A 10,592-nucleotide genomic window follows, 5' to 3' on the forward strand; every position below is an offset into this window, starting at 1 on the left:
AGAAAGAATATGGTGGAGTGGGGTCCACATCCCGCGCCAGAGCCGCCACCGCGGACAGACACCCACCCAGACCCTCCCTTATAGGTTCAGGTTTTGCGGGGGTTAGTGTCATGTTCTGACCTTAGTTCCTTTGTTTTGTCTTTTGTTTTAGTATGGTCAGGGCGTGAGTTGGGTGGGTTGTCTATGTTAGTTTGTCTATGATTTTCTATGTCTGTGTTCTGCAGCTGTCAATCGTTGTCCCTGATTGAGAACCATATTTAGGTAGCCTGTTTTCCATTGTGTTTTGTGGGTGATTGTTTTCTGTTTAGTGTTGTGTTGTGTAATGAATTTCCTCCTCTTCTTCCGAAGAGGAGAGGCGAAACGGATCAGAGGACCAATACGCGGCGTGGTAAGTGTCCATGGTTCTTTTTAGTACGTTAAGGTACACATGAACAACTGACAACAAAAAAACAAGAAATGTGAAAACTCAAAACAGTCCTATCTGGTACAAAGACAGAGACAGGAACAATCACCCACAAACACACAGTGAAACCCAGGCTACCTAAGTATGATTCTCAATCAGAGACAACTAATGACACCTGCCTCTGATTGAGAACCATACTAGGCCGAAACATAGAAATACCCAAATCATAGAAAAACAAACATAGACTGCCCACCCAACTCACGCCCTGACCATACTAACTAAATACAAAACACAGGAAATAAAGGTCAGAACGTGACATGTTGCACCTTACAGGACTGTTCGTTGGTTGTTTATTGTTTTGTTTTCAGTGTTCATTAAAATATTTACTATATGGACAATTACCACGCTGCACCTTGGTCCTCCTCTCTATCTCCAGACGACAACCGTTAGAGTGTCCAAACTTTGGACTGGTACTGTATATGGAAGGAGCCTTTTAATCTGTTAATATGTATCTATACAATATGTCTAAGCAATATATTTTTTTAAATCCTATTTTAGTACATAACAGCATTAATGTTATCATCATTTCTAAAATTGATGCTGAAATGATTTCCATTGATAATTTCTTATTTTAATAGTATAGTTGTTATTTTAATACCTGTATAACATAGCTCTGTTTATTTTACATATATGTTCTCTGAGTTAATGAAAGTTTCATATTTGGCGGCCACAAGCGAATTAACAGGCCAACAGCCACATGGCCTTTATAATTTATTCATATGCTGCGTGACACCTTATAAAAACATTCACTGACTCATAAATACAGATCACTGTTGGATAGGCATATGTAATATCTGATTTGTCATGGGAGTGGTGTTATATTAGCTGTGGTCTATCAGGTTGGTGATAGAAAAATGTTGAGGTAATACTGAAATGTAATATCAGGCGTCACAGATTATGAGAGCATCCTTCTGTTGACACTCCTAACAGAACAGTTACTCATATCATCAATTTGGTCTTCTGTCTGTCAGGAGGTGCAGAGGGAAGAGCTTGTTTGCTCCAAATGTGAGAAACTGAGAGCTGTTGTGTTGCTATGAGGCCATAAAAAATAATTCCCCCTTGGGGAATGAGTGATGTTTCAGAAGCAGAGCTCATCCCTATTGACATCTGCTGGATAATTATGTTGCTCTCTACCAGATTGTATTAGGAGCTGTCTGTTTGACCTCTTGGGGTTTCCCTTTTTTTTACAGTGTGCTGGAGCAAGATAATCAAATCAGTAAATGATTAATTGCAGACACAAAGCTCTTTCCTGGATCAAAGTTTCTGAGGAATTAAGCTGCTCTTTTTGTTTCCATGCTCTTTTGATTGTCTGATTATAGCAAGTGCTGTTCATATATAATCTTTTTACTTCAATACTGTAAATGTAATCTGATCTGTTGGTATGATTATCATTGCCAGTCCAGAAGTTGTTAGCATAGTAAACAAATTGATTGCATCGCCGGAAGATTGAAGGGACTTCTATGTCAATGGTAGAAACCTTCATTGTGCCTTCAGAAATCATTCACACCCCTTGACTTGTTCCATGTTGTGTTACAGCCTGAATTTAAAATGGGTTAAATTGATACTTTGTGTCACTGGCTTACACACAATACCCCAGAATGCCAAAGTGGTATTATGTTTTTCGATTTGTTGACAACAAAAAAGAAAGGAAAAGCTGAAATGTCTGGAGTCAGTAAGCATTCAACCCCTATGTTATGGCAAGCCTAAATAAATTTGCTTAACAAGTCACATAATAAGTTGCATGGACTCTGTGTGCAATAATAGTGGTTAACATAATTTTTTGAATGACTACCTCATCTCTACAATTATCTGTAAGGTCCCTCAGTCGAGCAATGAAATTCAAACCACAAAGACCAGGAAGATTTTCCAATGCCTCACAAAAAAAGAGTCCATGCACCTAGTGGTAAATGTGTAAAAAATAGTTTACAGACATTAAATATCCCTTTGAGCATGGTGAAATTATTAATTACACTTTGGATGGTGTATCAATACATCCAGTCACTACAAAGATAAAGGTGCCCTTCCTAACTCAGTTGGCGTTAGGTGTAGGAGAACTCAGATAGGAGAAAACTAAGGATGGATCAACAACATTGTAGTTCGTCCACAATACTAACCTAATTGACAGAATGAAAAGAAGAATGTCTGTACAGAATACAAATATTCCAAAACATGCATCCTGTTTGCAAACAAGGTACTAAAGTAATACTGCAAAAAATGTGGCAAAGCAATTTAACTTTTTGTTCTGAATACAAAATGTAATGTTCGGTGCAAATCCAATAAAACACATTACTGAGTACCACTCTCCATATTTTCATGCATAGAGGTGGCTGCATAATGTTATGGGTGTGCTTGTAATCGTTAAGGACTGAGGAGTTTTCAGGATAAAAAGAAACGGAATGGAGCTAAGCGCAGGCAAAATCCCAGAGGAAAATCTGGTTCAGTCTGCTTTCTACCAGACCCTGGGAAATGAATTCACCATTCAGTAGGACAATAACTTAAAACACAAGGCCAAATATACACTGGAGTTGCTTACCAAGAAGACAGTGAATGTTCCTGAGTGGCCGAGTTACATTTGTGTGTTAAATCTACTTGACAATCTATGGCAAGACCTGAAAATGGTTGTCTAGCAATGATCAGAAACCAATTTAAAAAAGAATAATGCGCAAGTGTTGCACAATCTAGGTTTGGAAAGCTCTTAGGGCCCGATTCCAACTCAGGTAATTACGCTTTTCTTACGCACGCCTTTCCTATGCACTTCTCAGTAATTGGTATTCAGACTTACCTTATGAAGGTGCGTCACTGGCTTTGCAGGCGTGGTTCCCTGGCACGTGCTGAATAAATGTAATTCAACTGCTGAAAACCCTCCCACTTGCTGGCCAACTGATTTTCTTGTGGAGTTTTCTTTCAATATTTTCAGTACATTTGGTGTACCTTTTAGTTTGAATTTTGTCAACAGACTCAATAGAATATATAGAGAGAACGGGTTCAGAATATTAGGGATCAATGAAAGAAAGCCATCTAAATATATGCATATTTAGGTAAGCGTAACAAATGAAGGTAAATGTAACAATGGAATTAAATGCAATGATAATGTAGGCTTTACCAACTGAAGGGAACTAACAGTACATTGGCAGTTGAATATGTGTTATTATTAGGCCTACTGACGGTCGATACTGATAGTGGATAATATTTAACATGATAGAGGCTACCCAGAGTAAGTCGGGGTAGCCTCTAATTAAGACAAATTCCGCATCATGGCACAGCATTTCATACATTTTACTGTGGGAAAGTTGATAGACAGCAAAGAACAAATTTACAGTGACGGCCAAACCCTAACGATGCAGTGCCAATTGTGCGCCGCCCTATGGGACTCCCAATCACGGCGGGTTGTGATACAACCTGGAATCGAACCAGGGTCTGTAGTGTCACCTCTAAGGCAGTGGTCTAAGGCACTGCACTGAGATGCAGTGCCTTAGACCACTTTGCCACTCAGGAGCCATGAGTGGCACAGTGGCCAAAATTTGCTAGCTAGCTAACCAATAACTTTAACCATTTAATTAAGAGACAACAAGTGCTCATTGTGCAAATGTATTTATGATATCAATAAACATTGGAGACTAAATATAGTTTACAATCTACACCAACCCCGTCTGTTTTTCCCCATGATTGTGCGTGCATCGGTTTTGTAGCTAAACTCTGACGCTCGTTGGATGTGGCAGGGCTCGCAAACTATTATGGAAACCCAAGAAAGGAAAGGTAACCTGCCTAAAGCGAAGGTAATCTGCCTACAACTACTCTGTGTTGTTGTATGTGTCGAATTGCTACGCTTTGTCTTGGCCAGGTTGCAGTTGCAAATGAGAAATTGTTCTCAACTAGCCTACCTGGTTAAATAAAGGTGAAATAAATCAAATGAAAAAATGACTACTGCCCAGTAGCACTCACGTCAACACCATCATCCCGGAAACCCTAGACCCACTCCAATTTGCATACTGCCCTAACAGATCCACAGATGATGCAATCTCAATTGTACTCCACACTGTCCTTTCCCACCTGGACAAAAGGAACACATATGTGAGAATGCTGTTAATTGACTACAAAGCTCACCACTGGGTGTTTTTTTCCAAGATGGCGTAGCAGTAAGTCGTCCTGTCGTGTCATGTCCCTTGTGTATATCGTTTCTTTTTCGTTTTTTTACATATTTTTCTTCGCATATCTCTTTAAAAACATTTTGCTAAACCTAAGCTTCCAAATACTCTCCTGCAACCCGCCTCACCCAATGTAGCTATTTTTCCTAAAGTATCTATATTTACTTCGGAACCGGAACCCCTCAACTGAAGCTAGCCAGCTAACCACCAGCTATGCTAGCGGTCTTCAGCTAACCAGTCATCAGCTAACTTTCAGCCCGGAAAGCTCTCGCCAGTTCGAACAACGCGACTCTAACCAGAGCATAATGGACCTATTTATTTTTCATCCCCGGATTCCCACCGCAAACTGCATTTTTTTTCAGCTAGATCTTCACAACTAGCTAGCTAGCGTTTCCACCCACTCAGCTTGAAGCTAGCCCGGCCAGAGCACCTGTAGCATACTCCTGGGCTACAATACCCGGGCCCACGACCGGTCTATCGATGTCACCGCATGAAGAGGAATAAACAGACTCACCCCATCGCGACGTCCCCCAAAGGCTAACTCTCTAGCCCTCGCTATCTCCCTGCTTGCTAATAACTCAGCTTGTCTGGCTCCGGTCCGCTAACTGCTACCTTGTCAGCCCGGGCCCGAACTGTTAGCTTGTTAGCACAGGCCTGCTAACCCTGAAGTCCCAAACACTCATAGTCTCTATCTCTTTTTGATTTTTAATTTGTTTATACCTTCCGGAAACCTGCCTCACCCAATGTGATACGGAATCGCTATTATTTTTTATTCTTTAGAACACACTCAAGAACCTCCAGACGCTAACCAGCTAACTAGCTACAAGCTATTTAGTCATTGTTAGTTTTTTTTTACCTGGATAACACTCGCCAGTCCAGCTTCCCTGCCCATCCACCTCTGCCCCCTGGACACTGATCTCTTGGCTACATAGCTGATGCACGCTGGACTGTCCATTAATCACGGTACTCCATTCTGCTTGTTTGTTTTATCTGTCGGCCCCCTAGTCAACGCCATTTTACCTGTTTGTTGTGCCTGATTAGCTGTTGTTGTCTCACCTACTGTTTTAGCTAGCCCAATTCAACACCTGTGATTACTGTATCTACCAAATGTCAATATGCCTTGTATACTGTTGTTCAGGTTAGTTATCATTGTTTTAGTTCACAATGGAGCCCCTAGTTCCACTCTTCATATCCCTGTTACCTCCTTTGTCCCACCTCCCACACATGCGGTGACCTCACCCATTACAACCAGCATGTCCAGAGATACAACCTCCTCATCATCACCCAGTGCCTGGGCTTACCTCCGCTGTACCCGCACCCCACCATACCCTGTCTGCGCATTATGCCCTGAATATACTCTACCATGCCCAGAAACCTGCTCCTCTTATTCTCTGTCCCCAACGCTCTAGGTGACCAGTTTTGATAGCCTTTAGCCGCACCCTCATACTACTCCTTCTCTGTTCCGCGGGTGATGTGGAGGTAAACCCAGGCCCTGCATGTCCCCAGGCACCCTCATTTGTTGACTTCTGTGATCGAAAAAGCCTTGGTTTCATGCATGCCAACATCAGAAGCCTCCTCCCTAAATTTGTTTTACTCACTGCTTTAGAACACTCTGCTAACCCTGATGTCCTTGCCGTGTCTGAATCCTGGCTCAGGAAGGCCACCAAAAATTCAGAGATTTCCATAACCAACTATAACATCTTCCGTCAAGATAGAACTGCCAAAGGGGGAGGAGTTGCAGTCTACTGCAGAGATAGCCTGCAAAGTAATGTCATATTTTCCAGGTCCATACCCAAACAGTTTGAACTACTCATTTTGAAAATTACTCTCTCCAGAAATAAGTCTCTCACTGTTGCCGCCTGCTACCGACCCCCCTCAGCTCCCAGCTGTGCCCTGGACACCATTTGTGAATTGATCGCCCCCCATCTAGCCTCAGAGTTTGTTCTGTTAGGTGACCTAAACTGGGATATGCTTAACACCCCGGCAGTCCTACAATCTAAGATAGATGCCCTCAATCTCACACAAATCATCAAGGAACCCACCAGGTACAACCCTAACTCTGTAAACAAGGGCACCCTCATAGACGTCATCCTGACCAACTGGCTCTCCAAATACACCTCCGCTGTCTTCAACCAGGATCTCAGCGATCACTGCCTCATTGCCTGTATCCGCCACGGAGCCGCAGTCAAACGACCACCCCTCATCACTGTCAAACGCTCCCTAAAACACTTCTGTGAGCAGGCCTTTCTAATCGACCTGGCCCGGGTATCCTGGAAGGACATTGACCTCATCCCGTCAGTTGAGGATGCTTGGTCATTCTTTAAAAGTAACTTCCTCACCATTTTAGATAAGCATGCTCCGTTCAAAAAATGCAGAACTAAGAACAGATACAGCCCTTGGTTCACTCCAGACCTGACTGCCCTCGACCAGCACAAAAACATCCTGTGGCGGACTGCAATAGCATAGAATAGTCCCCGTGATATGCAACTGTTCAGGGAAGTCAGGAACCAATACACGCAGTCAGTCAGGAAAGCTAAGGCCAGCTTCTTCAGGCAGAAGTTTGCATCCTGTAGCTCCAACTCCAAAAAGTTCTGGGACACTGTGAAGTCCATGGAGAACAAGAGCACCTCCTCCCAGCTGCCCACTGCTCTGAGGCTAGGTAACACGGTCACCACCAATAAATCCATGATTATCGAAAACTTCAATAAGCATTTCTCAGCGGCTGGCCATGCCTTCCGCCTGGCTACTCCAACCTCGGCCAACAGCTCCGCCCCCCCCGCAGCTCCTCGCCCAAGCCTCTCCAGGTTCTCCTTTACCCAAATCCAGATAGCAGATGTTCTGAAAGAGCTGCAAAACCTGGACCCGTACAAATCAGCTGGGCTTGACAATCTGGACCCTCTATTTCTGAAACTATCCGCCGCCATTGTCGCAACCCCTATTACCAGCCTGTTCAACCTCTCTTTCATATCGTCTGAGATCCCCAACGATTGGAAAGCTGCCACAGTCATCCCCCTCTTCAAAGGGGGAGACACCCTGGACCCAAACTGTTACAGACCTATATCCATCCTGCCCTGAGGCATCCTGCCCTGAGGCTATCTAAGGTCTTCGAAAGCCAAGTCAACAAACAGGTCACTGACCATCTCGAATCCCACCGTACCTTCTCCGCTGTGCAATCTGGTTTCCGAGCCGGTCACGGGTGCACCTCAGCCACACTCAAGGTACTAAACGATATCATAACCGCCATCGATAAAAGACAGTACTGTGCAGCTGTCTTCATCGACCTTGCCAAGGCTTTCGACTCTGTCAATCACCATATTCTTATCGGCAGACTCAGTAGCCTCGGTTTTTCGGATGACTGCCTTGCCTGGTTCACCAATTACTTTGCAGAAAGAGTTCAGTGTGTCAAATCGGAGGGCATGCTGTCTGGTCCTCTGGCAGTCTCTATGGGGGTGCCACAGGGTTCAATTCTCGGGCTGACTCTTTTCTCTGTATATATCAATGATGTTGCTCTTGCTGCGGGCGATTCCCTGATCAACCTCTACGCAGACGACACCATTCTATATACTTCCGGCCGGTCCTTGGACACTGTGCTATCTAACCTCCAAACGAGTTTCAATGCCATACAACACTCCTTACGTGGCCTCCAACTGCTCTTAAACGCTAGTAAAACCAAATGCATGCTTTTCAACCGATCGCTGCCTGCACCCGCATGCCCGACTAGCATCACCACCCAGGATGGTTCCGACCTTGAATATGTGGACATCTATAAGCACCTAGGTGTCTGGCTAGACTGAAAACTCTCCTTCCAGACTCATATCAAACATCTCCAATTGAAAATCAAATCAAGAGTCGGCTTTCTATTCCGCTTTCTAAGGCCTCCTTCACTCACGCCGCCAAGCTTACCTTAGTAAAACTGACTATCCTACCGATCCTCGACTTCGGCGATGTCATCTACAAAATGGCTTCCAACACTCTACTCAGCAAACTGGATGCAGTCTATCACAGTGCCATCCGTTTTGTCACTAAAGCACCTTATACCACCCACCACTGCGACTTGTATGCTCTAGTCGGCTGGCCCTCGCTACATATTCGTCGCCAGACCCACTGGCTCCAGGTCATCTACAAGTCCATGCTAGGTAAAGCTCCGCCTTATCTCAGTTCACTGGTCACGATGGCAACACCCATCCGTAGCACGCGCTCCAGCAGGTTTATCTCACTGATCATCCCTCAAGCCAACACCTCATTTGGCCGCCTTTCGTTCCAGTACTCTGCTGCCTGTGACTGGAACGAACTGCAAAAATCGCTGAAACTGGAGACTTTTATCTCCCTCACCAACTTCAAACATCAGCTATCTGAGCAGCTAACCGATCGCTGCAGCTGTACATAGTCTATTGGTAAATAGCCCACCCACTTTCACCTACCTCATCCCCATACTGTTTTTATTTATTTACTTTTCTGCTCTTTTGCACACCAATATCTCTACCTGTACATGACCATCTGATCATTTATCACTCCAGTGTTAATCTGCAAAATTGTAATTATTCGCCTACCTCCTCATGCCTTTTGCACACATTGTATATAGACTCCCCCTTTTTTTCTACTGTGTTATTGACTTGTTAATTGTTTACTCCATGTGTAACTCTGTGTTGTCTGCTCACACTGCTATGCTTTATCTTGGCCAGGTCGCAGTTGCAAATGAGAACTTGTTCTCAACTAGCCTACCTGGTTAAATAAAGGTGAAATATATATATATTTTTAAACTAAGCTAAGGACACTGGGACTAAACACCTCCCTCTGCAACTGGATCATTGACTTCCCGAAGGGCCGCCCCCAGGTGGTAAGGGTAGGCAACAACACATCTGCCACGCTGATCCTCAACACATTGTTTATTTTCAGCGAGCTGGAGAGGTTTCAAACAACTCAATGCAACAAGTACACATGTCGATCAGGAGCTCAAACGGTTCCCTTATATACTGGTTACAGACACGTTCGCATTAGGCATATTTCATAGGGTTGGTTCCGGCATGTGTCTGGCACATCTCCTTTCGTAACCTAAATAACAGCGTTCTGCCAGATGGTCCTAAGGAGGAGGTATATTTTTACCAGGCACAGGCAGGAACCAAGGATTGTTAATGACACCAAAGACAAGATTAACATTTTCAAGACTGTAAAATTTCCTTCGCAATGCCAACTGCTCGGCATCCGACCTTAAGGCGCTACAGAGAGTAGTGCGTACAGCCCAGTAGAGCCAAGCTTCCTGCCATCCAGGACCATGATCTTCAGTTTAGAATGCAATTTGATTAATCAGCTTTGTTTGCTAGGGATGGAGAAAAATATTTTCTTAACTCTACTTTCTTAAAACTGCATTGTTGGTTAATGGCTTGTAAGTAAGCATTTCACGGTAAGGTTGTTATATTCGGCACATGTGACAAATAAAATTGGATTTGATTTAAACAACCAACCCGTTTATGGAGAATGGTGTTTTTTCTATCTGAAAAAATAAAGTAGATGCTGTTTCCACTTGGAAGCGGTAGGTTCGCTAGATCTCATTTATGGTTTCCTCACATGTACAGGTGGTGGAATTATTAGGTCATCAAGTCAAGGTCAGAATACAGTGTATCTGTGAATACACCTCCGCCACACCGTAATGTATTCAATCTCCACCCAAAATGAATAGCAGGTGAATAGCACGGTATTCTCATGCTTAAGTTAATCATCAGAATACGCATAGAGAAATAAGTGCAAAAAAGGGGAATTACGTTCCATTTACGCCCGCTTAACTCGGGTCAGAATCAGGCCCTTAGAGACTTACCCCGAAAGACTCACAGCTCTAATCACTGCCAAAGTTGATTCTACAAAGTATTGACTCTGGGGTGTAAATACGTATGTAAATTAGATATTTCCATATTTAATTTTCAATACATTTGAAAACATTTCTAAAAACATGTTTTCACTTTCTCATTATGGGGAAATGTGTGTAAATG

Source organism: Oncorhynchus keta, chromosome 25, assembly GCF_023373465.1.
Source record: "Oncorhynchus keta strain PuntledgeMale-10-30-2019 chromosome 25, Oket_V2, whole genome shotgun sequence".
Taxonomy (NCBI): Eukaryota; Metazoa; Chordata; class Actinopteri; order Salmoniformes; family Salmonidae; genus Oncorhynchus; species Oncorhynchus keta.